We start from the raw sequence: 17,132 nt of genomic DNA, 5'->3' as shown, positions 1-17,132 counted from the left end.
GCAAGTTAGCAGTCAGTCTTTCTGTCTATTGATGTGCAAGACAGCTCATAGCTGTTTCTCGATAGAACTGATGGGGTTTTGGAGTGGTGGTGGGGTGTTGGAGCTGAGGGCCAAGAAATAATTATTTGGTGCAAAAAAGGTGATTTTATTAAAGCACGGGGACAGGACCCATGGGCAGAAAGAGCTGCACTGGGTTTGTGAAGAGTGACTTCTCCTATACTATGGAGTTGGGGGAGGCAAAGCCAGAGGAAGTTTCTTAAGAGGATTTCCATACGTTAAAGAAGACTCAGATTACTGGAGGCCTAGCTATTGTCAAGCTGTTTTTCCCTCTGGCAAAACATTATCATTAAAAGAAAAGTTCCTGGAGATGAGGCTATTGATAAGATATTTATAAAGGATGGAGACTCTATCAGTTTAACCATTTGTTTTCTGTCCTTTCCTTTGTTCTTGGGCAGATAGGAGTGCCTGAGGAATGTATCCTACCTGGGGCTGGGGTGGGGGGAGGGGGGTATGCTAGCTTGTGCTTTGCCCTTAGCTTGTCTTATGCTCCCACATCAGGACCATACCTGGTTTCTGTTACCTTCCATAATTGAGACCAGAATCCTAACGGACTTGTTTCCAGTTTTGTCATTGCCACAGGCCCCAGCCAAACCCTTCTGGATTTGAGTTTAAGTCTAATTCACAACTCACATCTGGCGTCAATACCCCCAGGGCCTCTACTTGTTTGACTACCATTTTGCTCCCAAGAAATCTTTTTGGTTAGCACTCTAATCCCATGGGCTTCTCTTTTTAACCAAGACATATAAAGGTCTTAGTATCTGTGCAAATGGGGAATAAAAGGTCTCCAGTAACCCAATAAACCAACAAAAGCCTGTAATTCCTTTACTGTTTTGGGATTGTGAAGGCCTGATTTTATCAATGACTGTCTCTGGCATCACTTTTGTCTTGCCCACCCAGATGACAACCTGAATTTTACTGACTGACCTAGCCCTCAGATCTTGTCAGTTCTTATCTCCCATCCTGGTGATATAATGACGCAGTTGCTTGAGCAGGGAGGATAAATCATCATGAGTTAACATATCAGCATCTATATAATGATAAAGCACCTTCTCCTCTGGCATTTTCTCAATTTACCATGTAGTGACAAATTGTGGGACTATGGAGATGCCGTTGGGGCAACACCTTGTGTAGGCTGAGCAAGACCCAGTTGGGTTGTTTGTCCATATTTTCTCTTGGTGTCCCAGATAATACTAGATCTTGCCACAACTTCCCACCATTCTGTCATTGGCAGGATCTTTTGTTTTTCTCTGTTTTTCAACCCATCTTTTTCCCTTATGACAAAGTCTTTCCATTTCACTTAAATCAGTCATCATAGTGGCTACTATAGCAATGGGTTAATTTAACGATAGGGGCAAGGACAGATACTAACGTACATGCTTTAACTGAAAAACAGACATGCTGACTGTAAAACACAGTCTTTCATATGAGAGGAAAATAATTCTTCATTTGGGCCTCTAAAATGCTGGGTGTAAATGACATGTTTTATTCCCAGTTCACATATAATTCTTATAGTTCTTACATAGATAGAGGTCCAGTGTAATAGGGACTGGGGGGGTGGGTGGAGGGGGAGAAGGAGGGGAAGGGAACATCCCCTTTGTTTCACCAGGTCATCTTAATGCTAACATTTATTCAATCAATCAAATTAGTTAACTGCCCACCATTCTTACTAATGCCTGCAGCATATTTCCTTTGCTGCAAGGTAGGTAGGTTGAACTTGATTGAGGCCATTAAAAAAAAAGTTTATTTATTCTGAGAGAGAGAGAGAGAGCGCGCACAGGGGAGGGGCAGAGAGAGTGAAAGAGAATCCCAAGCAGGCTCCACACTGTCAGTGCAGAGCCCTACAGGGGACTTGATTCCACAAACCATGAGATCGTGACCTGAGCTGAAATCAAGAGTCAAACACAGGGTGCCTGGGTGGCTCAATCTGTTAAATGTCTGCTGTGCTGTCTGTGCTGTCAGCATAGAGCCTGCTTGGGATTCTCTATGTCCCTCCTTCTCTGCCCCTCCCCTGCTTGAGCTCAAAATAAATAAATAAATAAACATAAAAAAAAAAAAGAGACTAAAAAGCTTAACTGATTGAGCCACCCAGGTGCCCTGAGGCCATTTTTGACATGTCAAACCCATTTAATACTATACCACCTTCCCCAGTATTCCACATATAACACCCAAGCTGCCAACCTTCTTGGCCTTTTTTGCTTAAAGAGGCTGGTTAGTCACTAATTCAGTGGCAGAATATTCCCTCATAGTCATTTTCTGACTAGCAGAAATTTTTTCTCTGTCATCCCCAGGCTTAGGCATGGACTGGGTCTTTGAATCAAAGGGCATACCCGTAAATCATTTTCCTCCTGTATAATGTCCTCCTCATCTGAGGATTCCTTATCTTGGGGCTCCCATGCTTTAGGGTTCCATTCTCTTGAGATACAATAGTTCTCACTTTAGTGCACAGTGAACCGTACCCATTACACACTATCTTTGCCATCTTACATGCTGTAATTTCTAAGTGTTCCTCTTGCTGCTGGATTCTTTTGGACATAATGCCTGTATTAGAGAACATGCAGCTCATACATCCTTTCCTAAAGCCAATGCTTCTCTGGTCTGTTCCAGTTCTCTCCTTACTGGTAATTCCCTTTTGCAGTATCTTCTATCACATAGATCAGTGGCCAAGCTACAGCTGCAATAGCTTGTCCACTTTCCCTTCTGTTTCCTTTCCCCATCTTGTTGGATAGGATATCTAACAATCCCTTGGGAGTTTTTGAGACATTCCCATACTCACACACCGGTCCAAGATGCTCAAAAAACCTGGCCGAGTCTCCCTACATGGAGGTGGTTGGCCAACCTGGAATCTCCCCATTGGACACAGGGCTTTCCCTCCCACCCAGTCTCTTTATCCAGGCTTGTTTCATTTCTGGTCTCCTGCAGGCTTGCCAATTATTAGAAGGCAGAGGAGGGAAAGTAAAGGATCTTCCAGACTGGACAGGCACTTTAAGACTGAAAAATGAATCAAATCATTCCATACTGTTTACACAGAATTTTAGTCAGGTAACTTACTGACAGGGGGTGATCAGGTGGATGATGATCCAGACACTAAACAGCTATTTTTCACCCCCATCTGGACCTTTACCCACTGTTTTTATAGTGAGGGGATCATGGTGGGGATGTCAAAGGGTAGTTATCCAAAGTGGTGCCTTCTGTGTGCCACTTTAGGGAAGATCAGAACAAGCCTTCCCGCATTCTGGTCAGGGTATACATTAATCTGTAAGGGGCCTGAAGGACATAGCCCCAAGGGTAGTCGTTGTGTGGGAATGAACAAGATGGAGGGCTAAAGATGGAGTCGGTGTTGTCAGCCCTCCTACAAGTTGTTCAGTATTCACACATCAATCAACATGATGCATCGCATTAATAAGAGAAAGGATAAAAACCATATGATCATCTCAATGAATGCAGAAAAAGCATTTGACAAAGTACAACATTCATTCATGATAAAAAGTCTCACCAAAATAGGTTTAGAGGGAAAATACCTCAACATAATAAAGGCCATATATGAAAAACCCACAGCTAACATCATCCTTAATGGGGAAAAACTGAGAGCTTTTCCTCTAAAATCAGGAACAAGGATGTCTACTCTTACCACTTTTATTCAGCATAGTACTGGAAGTCCTCTCTGCATCAATCAGGCAAGAAAAAGAAAGAAAAAGCATCAAAATTGGTAAGGAAGAAGTCAAATTCTCGCTATTTGCAGATGACATGATACTACATATAGAAAACCCTAGACTCCACCCAAACACTACTAGAACTGATAAATGAATTCAGTAAAGTCAAGGGATTCAAAATCAATATGTACAAATCAGTTACATTTTTAACACTAATAATGAAGTTGCAAAAAGAGAAATTAGTGATCCCATTTGCAACTGCATCAACACAAATAAGATACCTAGGAATAAACTTGACCAGGGAGGTTGAAGAAGAAGAAGAAGAAGAAGAAGAAGAAGAAGAAGGAGGAGGAGGAAGAGGGAAGAGGAAGAGGAGGAGGAGGAAGGAGAAGAAGAAGGGGAGGAGAGGAGGAGGTGGTGGAGGAAGAGAAGGAAGAGAAGGGGAAGAGGAGGAGGAGGAAGGAGAAGAAGAAGGGGATGAGAGAGGGAGGTGGTGGAGGAGGAGGAGGATGACGAGGGGAAGAAAGAAAGAAAGAAAGAAAGAAAGAAAGAAAGAAAGAAAGAAAGACAAACATTTTAATAGGCACAAACTATATAAACAATTCACCCAGAAGACATATGGATGGCCAAAAAGCATATGAAAATATGCTCACCATCATTAGTCATGAAGAAAATATAAATTAAAACCGCCATGACATTCTACTACACACTTAGTAGAAAGGTTAAAATGACTCACTATTCCAAGTATTGGCACAAATATGGAAGAACTGAAATTCTCACACAATGCTGGTAGGAATATAAAATGGAAAATGGTTTGGAGCTTCCTTAAAAAGTTAAATCACACCTATGATATGATCCAGCCATTCCACTCATATGTATTTGCCCAAGGAAAATGAAAGCATATGCAAAGATTTGCATATGAATGTTCATAACTGCTTTACATGTAATAGTCCAAATCACAATCAATGCAAATGTCCACCGACAGTTGGATGGATAAATTGCAGTATGTCCATGAAATAGAATGCTACTCAGCAATAAAATGGAATGAACTATTGATATGCACAACATGGATAGATTTAAAAATAACTAATGTGTGTGAAAAGAGCCAGATGAAAAAGTACATACTGTATGATTCCATTTGTACAAAACTCTAGAAAATGCACACTAGCCTGAGGGTAGATCAGTGGTTGCCTGAGATGGAAGCTGGAGACAGGGAAGGAGTAAATTTGAGTGTGATAGGTCTATATCTTGACTGTGGTTGTCTCAGTCCCTTTAGGCTGTTATAACAAAATATCACAGAATGTGTGGCTTAGAAACAACAGAAGTTTGTCTGTCATAATTCTGGAGGCTGGAAGTCTGAGATCAAGGTGCTAGAATGGCTGGATGAGGGTCCATTCCACATCTTAGCCCTCTCAGTATGTGCTCACATGTCCTCATTTGGATGCCAGGGAGATTTGTGGTGTCCCTATTATAAAGGTACTGATTCCATCCAAGAGGGCTCCACTCTCAGGACCTAATCACCTCCCAAAGGCCCCACCTCCTAATACCATCATCTTGGAGATTAGGATTTCAACATACGAATTTGGTGGTGGCAGGGACATAATCATTCAGACCATAGCAGTGATTGATACATTTAATACATATATCAAAACTTATCACATTGTACATTTAGAACCAGTGCAGTTTATTATATACCAATTAGACCTCAATAAAACTTTTTAAAAATTATTTTTGTTCAGGGGCATCTGGCTGGTTCAGTTGGTAGAGCATGTGACTCTTGATTTCAGGGTTGTAAGTTTGATCCCCACACTGGGCATGGAACCTACTTAAAAAGACGTAAAAAATTTGTTTTGTTCAAATAACTGGCAAGATTTCTGTCCTCTGACTGGACTCTGATAGCACAGGTTGTTCTGGCGCAGGATCAGAGCTCTCTGCGGGATCTTTGAGTTTTTGTCAGCTTTGCTCTCTTGATATCACAAAATTTCACAAAGGAGTAAAACAGTGGTGGTTTGGGCCTGGTACATGTTCCAGGCAAGTGTCATGGGAAGCTCCTGTCTGAGCCTAAGTTACACAGCTTCTCACCCTTGCTTCTGATATCCACCCTCTTGTAACCAAAGCACTTGGCTCTATTACTATGAAATATTTAGAACTAAAATGGATTTAGCAATGGCAGAGATATTTTTCTCATGTAATCAAATAAAATATTTATCGGAAAATGTTGGGAAACCCAGAAAATGTAGACAAGAAAACAAATTATACTAGTTCAGTAGAATTTCTCCATTATTTTCTACTTCATTGAAATGATTAAATTATTCTGTCTTGCAGCAGGGCCAGATGAAACTTAAGACCACTTCTAGCCTATAAGAAACTCATTTCCGACCAAAAGACACCTGCATATTGAGAGTGACTGCATGGAGGAGTGCTTGGGTGGCTCAGATGGTTAAGTGTCTGACTTTGGCTCAGGTCATGATCTCATGGTTCATGAGTTCAAGCCCACATCGGGCTCTGAGCTAACAGCTTGGAGCTTGCTTGGGATTCTCTCTCTTTCCCTCTCTCTCTGCCTCCTCCCCCACCCCACACACTCTCTCTCTCTCAAAATAAATAAATAAACTTAAAAAATAAATGAAAGTGAGGGGAAGGAGAAACATTTATTATACAAATGGATGCCAAAAGAAAGCTAGGGTAGCAATACTTAATTGGACAAAATAGACTTTAAAACAAAGACTGTAGCAAGAGACAAAGAAGGACACTATATAATAATAAAGGGGGAAATCCTTTAACAATTGTAAATATTTATGTACTCAACATGAAAGCACCAAAACACATAGAACAGCTAATAACAAACATAACAGAAATAATTGATAGCAGTACAATAATAATAGGGACTTTAACGCCCCACTTACATTGATGGAAAGGTCATTCATATGAAAAAAAATGAAACAGTGACTTTGAATGACACACTGGACCAAATGGATTTAACAGACATATTTAGAATATTCCATCCTAAAACAGCAGAATACACATTCTTTTCAAGGGCACATGGAACATTTTCCAGAACAGATCACATATTAGGCCACAACCCAAGTCTTAACAGATTCAAAAACACTGAAGTCATACCCTGTATCTTTTCAGTCCACAACATTATGAAGCTAGAAATCAATCATAAGAAAAAACCTGGAAAGACCACAAAGACACTGAAGTTAAATAACATGCTATTAAACAATGAATGGGCCAACCAAGAAATCAAAGAAGAAATAAAAAATTACATGGAAACAAATGAAAATGGAAACACAGTGCCCCCCCCCCCCCAACTCGTTGAGATGCAGCAAATGTGGTTCTAAGAAAGAAGCTTATAGCAACACAGGCTTACCTCAAAAAGCAAGAAAAATCTCAAATAAACAACCTAACCTAACACCTAAAGGAGATAGAAAAAGAGCAAACAAAACCCAAACACAGCAAAAGGAAAGAAATAACAAAACGAGAGCAGAAACAAATTATAGAGAAACTGAAACAAAACAAAACAACAATAACAAAAACCCCACAACAGAATGAATCAAGAAACCAGGAGCTGGTTCTTTGAAAAGATCAACGAAATCAATAAACCTCTAGCAAGACTCATTAAAAAAAAATGACAGAGGACTCAAATAAACAACATTACTAATGGAAGAGAAGAAATAAAAAACAACACCACAGAATTACAAACAATTGTAAGAGAACATTATGAAAACCTATATACCAACAAATTGGACAGCTTAGAAGATATGAATAAATTCCTAGAGACATATAACCTACCAAAACTAAAGCAGGAAGAAATAGAAAATTTGAGCAGACCAATCACCAGCAATGATATTGAATCAGTAATCAAAAATCTCCCAAAAAGCAAAAGTCCAGGACCAGACAACTTCACAGATGAATTCTACCAAACATTTAAAGAAGAGTTAATACCCATTCTTCTCAAGCTATTCCAAAAAAATAAAAAAGGAAGGAAAACTTGCAAATTCATTCTGTGAGGCCAGTATCACCCTGATACCAAAAACAGATAAGGGCACACACAAAAAGAGAATTACAAGCCAATATCTCATGAATATAGATGCAAAAATCCTCAACAAAATATTAGCAAACCAAATCCAACAATATATTTTAAAAAATCATACACCACCATCAAGTGGGATTTATTCCTGAAATGCAAGGTGGTTTAATATTTGCAAAACAATCAACATGATGTATCACATCAGTGAGAGAAAGGATAAAAACTGTATGATCATCTCCATACATGCAGAAAAGGCATTTGACAAAGTACATCCATTCATAATAAAAATCCTCAACAGGGTTAGAGAAAACATGACTCAACATAATAAAGGCCATCTATGACAAACCCACAGCTAACATCATACTCAAAGGTGAAAACCTCAGAGCCTTTCCCTTACAGTCAGGAATAAGACAAGGATGTCCACTCTCACCACTTTTATTCAACATAGTACTGGAAGTCCTAGCTGCAGCAATCAGATAAGAAAAATAAAGAAAAGGCATCCAAATTGGTAAGAAAGAAGTCAAATTCTTGCTATTTGCAGATGACATGATACTCTATACACAGAAAGCCCTGAAGAGTCCACCAAAACTACTAGAACTGATAAATGAATTCACTGAAGTCACAGGATACAAAATCAATGTGCAGAAATCTGTTGTATTACTATACACTATACATAATTCCTATACACTAATAATGAAGCAGGCAGAAAGTGATATTAAAAAACAATCCCAATTAGAATTGCACCAAAACAATAAAACATCTAGGAATAAACAACCAAAGAGGTGAAAGATCTGTACTCTGAAAACTGTAACACTGATAAAAGAAACTCAAGGAGACACAAGGAAATGGAAAGACATTCCATGTTCATGGGTTGCAAGAACAAATATTGTTAAAATATCTATACTACCCAAAGTAATCTATAGATTTAATGCAATCCTTACCAAAATACCAGCAGCATTTTTCACAGAACTAGAACGAACAATCCTAAAATTTGTATGGAACCACAAAAAGCCTTGAGTAGCCAAAACAATCTTGAAAAAGAAAAACACAATTTCAGATTTCAAATTATATTAACAAAACAGTATGGTACTGTCATAAAAATAGACACATAGATAATAGACTAGAACAGAAAACCCAGAAATAAGCCCATGATTATATGGTCAGTTAATCTTTGACAAAGGGAATGAATATACAATGGGAAAAGGACAGTCCCTTCAGCAAATTGTGTTAGGAGAACTGGACAGGCACATGAAAAAGAATGAAGCTGTACCATTTTTTTTTTTCACCAGACAGAAAATAAACTCAAAATAGATTAAAGACTTAAATATGAGACCTGAAACCATAAAAATCCTTGAAGAGAACATAGGAAGTAATCTCTCTGAATTGGCTGTAGCAACATTTTTCTAAATACGACTCCTGAGGCAAGGGAAACAAAAGCAAAAATAAACTATTGGGACTACATCAAAATAAAAAGCTTTTTTGCACAGTGAGGGAAACAATTAACAAAACTAAAAAAATGACAAAGCTAAAAAGCAAACTGCAGAATGGGAGAAGATATTTGCAAATGACATGTCCGATAAAAGGGTAGTATCCAAAATATATAAAGAACTGATACAAGTCAATACCCCAAAACCAAATAATCCAATTAAAAAACGGGCAGAAGTCATGAACAGACATTTCTCCAAAGAAGTCACACAGATGGCCAACAGACACATGAAAAGATGCTCAACATCACTCATCATCAGGGAAATGCACATCAAAGCTCAAAAGAGATCACCTCACACTTGTCAAAATGCCTAAAATAAAAAACACAAGAAACAACAAGTGTTGGTGAGAAATAGGCACCCTCTTGCACTGTTGGTGGGAATGCAAATTGGTATAGCCACTGTGGAAAACAGTATGGGGGGGGGGTCCTCAAAAAATTAAAAATAGAACTAACCTACGATCTAGCAATCACACTATGAGTATTTATTTACCCAAAGACTTCAAAAACACTAACTCAAAGGAATATATGCACCCTTATGTTTATAGAAGCATTACCTACAGTAGCCAAATTATGGAAACAGCCCAAGTGTCCATTGATAGATGGATGGATAAAGATGGATGAATATAAAGAAGTTATATATATATATATATATATACACACACACATATATGTGTGTACACATATTGTGTACACATTATATATATAATGGAATATTTTATATATATATATATATATATATATATATATATATATATATAACTTTATATGTGTATAAAATGGAATATTATTCAGCCAAGTGTCCATTTGCAATGACATGGATGGAACTAGAGAGTATTATGCTAGGCAAAACCAGTCAGTCAGAAAAGGACAAATACCATATGATTTCACTCATATGTGGAATTTAAGAAACAAAACAACCAGGGGCGCCTGGGTAGCTCAGTTGGTTAAGTGTCCGACTCTTGATTTTGGCTCAGGTCATGATCTCACAGGTTGTGGGTTCAAGCCCCACATTGGGCTCTGTTCTGGCAGCATGGAGCCTGCTTGAGATTCTCTCTCTCTCTCTCTCTCTCTCTGACCCACTCCTCCTCGCACTCTCTCTCTCTCTCTCTCTCTCAAAATAAATAAACATTAAAGAAATTTAAAAAAAAGAAACAAAACAACCGAGCATAGGGGAAGAGAGAGAGAGAGAGAGGAAAACCAAGAAACAGACTCAATTATAGAGAACCAATTGATGGTTACCAGAGGGGAGGTGGGTGGGGAGATGGGGGAACTGGATGGGATTAAAGAGAATACTTGTCATGATGAAAAAAATTAAAATAAAATGATTTAAAAAAAGACCACTTCTAGTTTGTGATATTAAAGTGTGTTATCTTTGAGTCTTCTTTTCCATTTGGCCAGCAGGAGGGCACATTTTCAGAGTGCCCCCTGAGTTTAGGTGTAACTGGGGACCTGGGCCCTTCTTGGGGGACACAACAAAGGCAAACGCCATGTACAGATGACCATGTCACTGACAGTTCGTATGAGTGCAAATGTGTTAAAGGTGGCATCTTAAGGAGAATTGCAAAGAAAATATTTTTACTTCCAACAGCTGCTTCAAGGGCTGGCAGACACCCTCTCCGGTGTGAATTCTGTAGCTGTGATCTCCAGGACATGCAGGAAGCTAAAGATTCTCCCTGAGCATCTACTACCACACGCAATCCATTTACACTGGCTGGTAGTCTTCACTGATGGGGGATATGACCCATTTCTCCCATGAAAGCAGAGATCCATGGCTCTCAAAACTATCTGGGTATCAGAATCTCACCAGCGCTTGTTAAAATTACAGACACTTACCACACTTCCTGAATTTCTCATTCAGCTTCAAGAAGCAAGGGGTAGATTCTAACTGGAGCTTTTTAAGCTCAACTCCTCTCATTTTACGGTTTTACAAACCGGTTAGCCACAAATCCAAGACCAGGTTATCTTCTTGGAAAATTCTGGTAAGGCAGTGATTAGAAACAGAGTCTCCTTCTCCTTCTCCTTCTCCCCCTTCTCCTCCTCCTCCTCCTCCTCCTTCTTCTCCTTCTCCTCCTCCTCCTCCTTCTTCTCCTCCTTCTCCACCTTCTCCTCCTCCTCCTTCTGCTTCTTCTTCTTGTTTTATTTGAGAGACAAAGCGAGAGAGAGAGAGAGAGAGAGAGAGAGAGAGAGAGCGCAAACAGGGGAGAGGGGCAGAGGGAGAGAGAAAATCCCAAAGAAGCTCCACATTCACCACACACAGAGCCTGATGCGGGGCTTGATCCCATGACTGTGCGATCACGACCTGAGCCAAAATCAAGAGTCTGATGCTCAACTGACTGTGCCACCCATGTGCCCCTAGAAACAGGTTATTATAAACCGTAAAATTAAAAAAAATCTAACCATTATTCTGAGTCCAAGATTATAGATGTCAATTTAACAGGAATAGTTATATACCACAAGAGGGCGCCATCGTCACAATGTTCTGGCACTGCCCTTGATAGCTTTGGTGTATTTAATACTGTTAGCATAAGAAAATTTTAAAAGATTGATATTTTTTATACGTTTAACGTTACAAAAAAATAAAAGACATGGCATGAGGTCCTGAGATTATGGTGGGGCCAAAAATAAAGTACGAGGAGGAACCAGGATAAAACAAGTAGAGAAATAAATTCTTAAAGTAGCATAGGGATTTTGATGGTTTGAGAGGACTCTTAATGGCATCTCCACGCTGGTAGAACACTTACAATGATGTATTAGGGAAATTAGAAAGTAAAAGCTTGATTATATCTCTGAAATTTTCATTTTAGCTGCTTGCTGAGGGGTGAGAGCCAAAACTTGAAAGAAAATATTTGGGGGATTCTTGCTTAGAATCTGAGGCATTCTGGGCTGAGGTATTGGCTAATTAGTTGGTGGCAGCACCCACGTGGCCAACTGGTTTCATTTCTCTGGGTCCAGGTTTCCACTTGCATCAAACAGGAGCAGTTGCACCAAATAAATGGTCCGGGAGAATTCGTGGTCTTAGTGATCAATACTCTGTTACTATCATCTTTGGGCTTCAATTTGTGGGAAATTGGTATCATTTTTTGGAGGGTTTGATACATAATACAATCATGTAACAAAAAATCAGACAAATATTTAAGTCTCTACTGGGAAATCTCACTCACATTTTCCCTTAACTGCCAAGCCCCACACCTGGGGCTTTTCTTATTTCTTGTGCATCCTTCTAGTGTTTTGTTATAAAAACACTAGCAAGATTCTTATTCTCTCTGCTCTTTGTTCTGTACCACATCATGCTCTTTCCATCTCAGTAGGAGGTGAATGCTTCCTTGCTCTGTTTTCCATCTGCAGACTATTTCCTTCTCTGATGGATGCACCATTGTTTATTTCTCTATTCCTCATGAAATGGACACTCGGGCAGAGAATAACCATGTACAAGTGTCATTTTGTACTGGTATTGCTGGGGAACAAATTCTCAGAAGTGGCATTGCTGGGTTAAAAGTCAATGCACTTGTATTTTGCAATTTTGACCAAATTACCTTCTCAGTGGGTTGCATGATTTTGCCCCCAGACTGTTGGAGAGCCTCTTTCTCCAGACTCTCCAACAGAGTGCATCATCATACTATTTTTATTTTGAACTCTTGTAGAGGCCTTAATATCACTTCTGGATAGTCATCCTTATAACGCATCAGATGGGTAATGATGTATTTATGACCCTAGCATGGGCGTGATAACACAACAAGGCATGTGAAAGATTAATGACATGGGGTCGTTTGAGCAGGTTTTATGTCATTGATGTTTTCTTAAAATTTTTTAATGTTTATTTATTCTTTGAGAGAGACACAGAGAGAGAACACGAGCAGAGGTGGCGCAGAGAGAGACAGAATTTGAAGCAGGCTCTGAGCTATCAGCATGGAGCTCAACGCGGGGCTCAAACTCTCTAACTGCGAGATCATGACCTGAGCCAAAGTCAGATGCTTAACCCAGGTGCCCTGTTGATGTTTTCTTATTCTTGCTTTGCACTCTATGTGTTTGTGGATATGAATTTCTGTTGCCTCAATTTGTAGCTTAAAACTTCTTCTGCAACTTGCATATTTTTTTCCTCCAAGCAATTTTATGCTTCATTAGGCTGTGAGTAAAACAGAGAGAGTCTGAGCTGCATATATGTCTGGAGCGTTTCCACGAGGTGACCAGGTCTGACCACCATATGGACCCCTGAAGGTGGCCATGCTGCCGCCTAGTGCTTGTGTTCTGATGGGGGGGGGGGGCACTCCTCCCCCCCCCTCCTGTGGAATGGAAGCTTTGTCTTTGTGCAAACTTTCCAGCTGTGGAAACTCTGGCACTGCTCTAAAGATTAATGGCATTTCTTGGCAAAGGATGGGAAAAGCAAACTTCTCTGCTCTACAAGGATTAAGTCTTAGCCTAGAAGCAAACTGTTCCCGGCCTCCGCAGTGAGGTTATCTTGCAGAGAACATTCAGGCTGTTTCTCAATAGCGCCTGTGCTGGCGTCAGCCAATGTTTCCTAGTTAGTAAGATTACATCCCATCCGCCCAGCATGCAGAGTGGTGCTGAGTTTCTTCTGTCTGTCAAACACACACTCTTGTGTGAGAAGCACACCCATAATGACTCAGTATCTGACAGAAAGAATGGACAGAGCTGATAAGCAGAGACCAAAGAAGCATGAAGATCATTCTAGCACAACCAGTGTCAGATCCACTCATGTCTGGAAGCCAGAACATAAGCCACAGTAGCTTGTCCTTTCCTGCATCTGCCTGGAAATGCTGCAAATAGAAGGAAATATTGAGCAAAAGTAATTAGCTAATGAGGACCTTAAATGCCAGTTTAATAGCATCATTAATAATAAAGCAAAGTTTTATTGGGTTAAAAGAGGTTAAGTGGCAATCTTAGTAAAATGGTCATTATAGGTTTTCTTCTTTGCAGGCAATGAACAGAACCTTCTGAAAAGACCAATTATTATAACTGCCTCCTCTGAATTTGCTGTTTCTCAAAAGAGGTGTTTCTAAAGGTTTTAAAAAATGATTACCACTTTTTGCAGGGCCCCTTGTCTAAGTCTGGAGTCTAGGAGCTGTGTCTTTAAAGAAGCCCTTACAGGGAACTCTGTCGGTTGCTCAAGGCTTGCTGCCAACAAACAATTGAGGTATTTACCAAGGGTTTCCAAGAAATTGCTGCAAATTATATGAAATGTTATACCTGTTACAGGCATTCAATGTATTAGCAACAGAAAAAATAAATGTAACGTGGGTGGGAAGAGGATTGCAATTTGTGAGAAAATGTTCAGTAATGTAGGTAGAGATGAATTTTAGGTACATGACATAGATAATCACACTGCATGAAGACAGAAATGAAGTTAGATAGCATGGCATTTTTGAACACATTTCTAAATATCAGTCTAGAATCACGGAGAAGGGACTTTAACATGACGTGTGGAAAGACCCATTTGGGGATGAGGAAACTGAGCCCCTGAGGGGGGTGTGCAGCTTGTTCCTGGTGGGACTTCGTCGTGTAGAGGGATGACCAGAACCCGAATTCTGCACCCGAGCCAGCCGGGGGCCCCCATCTTAGGTGGTGTGTGTGCCATTAGGAACTTTCATTCTTAAATAACTCTCTAGTTTGGGGCTTCCCTTGCAAGTTTTTCTGAGTGTGGCTAACTCCACTCTTTTTTTTTTTTTTTTTTAAGTTTATTTATTTTGAGAGAAGGAGACACACACACACACACACACACAGCATGAGTTGGGGAGGGGTAGAGAGAGAAGGAGAGAGAGAATCCCAAGCAGGCTCTGCACTGTCAGCGCAGAGCCCAGTGTGGGGCTCCAACTCATGCACCGCGAGATCACGACCTGAGCCGAAATCAAGAGTTGGATGTTCAACCCACAGAGCCGCCCAGGTGTCCCAAACACCACTCCTTGTTTAAGATGGGAAAAATAGTCAACGAGTCTCTCAACCTAAGAGGGAGGGCTCCTAGTGCAGCGAAATCGAGAAATAGTTCTTTCCTCCGTTTACTAAGGTGCAATGCAATGCCTACGAAATCTGATCAACCTGACTTCTCCTCACCTTTAAAAATAAATCAGGGGGAGGGAGACATAGGGAGTGAGGAGCTGCCTGGCCTGGAGCAGGTTTTGAGGAGGGTGCTGTGTGTGCATTGGTAGGCTGGGGTCTCAGATGCACGCCATCCTCCCAAGATCCTTGCTGGTAATGGCTGTGCAGGAGCTGGTGGGGCTGGTGTCCAGACAGGCAGGCCTCCACAGTGGAGTTACCGATTCGGCCCTTTGGGCTGTCACTGAAATCCTGGCATTTGCCTTCAGCTATGAAATCCCCTCCTGATTCAGGCCTCTGCAGGGGCCCTTGATGGGACATCTTTAGATCCTTCCCAGGGAGAACTATCTCAGCTTGAAGATGGAGCTGCTGCTTCCAGCTGTGTTGAAGCTTCCCCTCCCTATCCCCAGGCTGCACTCGGGAAGCGGCCCTTTCACCAGTGTAGAGGCTCCGGGAGCCCCTGGCTGACTTCTATAGGTCCCTGGCTCTCCTCCCTTCCCACCATCCTGTGGGCAGGCATCACCCTGCTTTTCCTGGGAGGACTTCACCTATGTCACATTCTCTTTGTACTGGGCGTTCTAAATGGTCAGACTCAGGCTTTATGGAGAATAGGGAATCCTCTCTACATCATGAAAGACACACTTCATGAGTCTGCAGATGAGGCAGGTGAGGCTATGGATCTAGGAAGCAAGAAATTGAGGAGGACAAAATGTTTACCAGCCACAAAATGGTAAGTCCCAACACATGTTTATATGCTTTTCATTGGATTTCAGTCTAGAAGAGGAAATATACAGGGTTTTAGGCAGGTTAGAAAATACTGAACTCATTAAGTATGTCACCAGATTGAACATCTGTGTCTTGCCAGATTCGTGCTTTATGGAAATCATTGTGAATTATGGGGCTGTTGCTGAATTTGGGGCATCTGGTGACTACTTGGCATTTGTGGCTTATGGTCTTACTGGAAACCCCTTTGGATGGTTTTCAAGCCTGTAATTCATGGTTATATGTTCTGTATTTTGCCCAAGACCACTGCTGGAATCCTGTGTTCACTGTATAATGAGCATTTTATTTTTAGATGTGGATCACCTCTTCGGGAGGGAATCTGTGGGGAAGGTGGGTAATGAACTATTTTTGACATAAATCACAAGTGCCAAAGAAAGTGGTAATATCTGAAGAATAACAACAGTGACCACCATTCAATTGCAGAGACTGTGTCTGTATCTCCCACAACTTGCCACTTCAAATTGTGTAATATTTCAAATATTTGGTCATATTAACAATGAAGAAAGATCCAAAGGATTACCCCAAGCATGCTTACTTTCTGTCCCTAATTCATTTGATGACATGAAGGGGACCTGTCAGGCCCAGGGAAACACTTTGCTCTCCAGGAGTTTCATTAGAAAACCCCAATATATTGGCGACTAAGTAACAAGACTAATATTTACTCTATGCAAACATTAGTTGTATGGACACTTTCTTGGCTTTTGTAGCCTTACTAAGTTTCTTTTTAAAAAGAGGAAATGTATAAAATTTAAAATCCATCCTAGAGAGGCTGTTATTCAAAACCTGTCTCTAGAAATACACGGCACTTTTATGGATGAATATGTAGAAATATTGACAAAGATTCAGGTAGATTGGGGGTACTAGTCGACTATCTGCCCAAAAAGAATGTAAATAAAAGTAGTGTTTACCATCCAGAGTATTAACATCACCTACCATTTCTTCAAATCCATTAAAGACTAGCAGTGTTAGGACCTTGGGCATTAAATACGGGTTTTTTTTTTTTTTTTTTTAAGCTTAGAAACTAGGGGCAGGGAACAAGGTAAGTGAATTCACGGTTCACTCTCTAAGCTTGCAC

The sequence above is a fragment of the Panthera tigris genome, chromosome B3 (genome assembly GCF_018350195.1).
Source record: "Panthera tigris isolate Pti1 chromosome B3, P.tigris_Pti1_mat1.1, whole genome shotgun sequence".
Taxonomy (NCBI): domain Eukaryota; kingdom Metazoa; phylum Chordata; class Mammalia; order Carnivora; family Felidae; genus Panthera; species Panthera tigris.
This window is presented reverse-complemented; position numbering follows the sequence as displayed.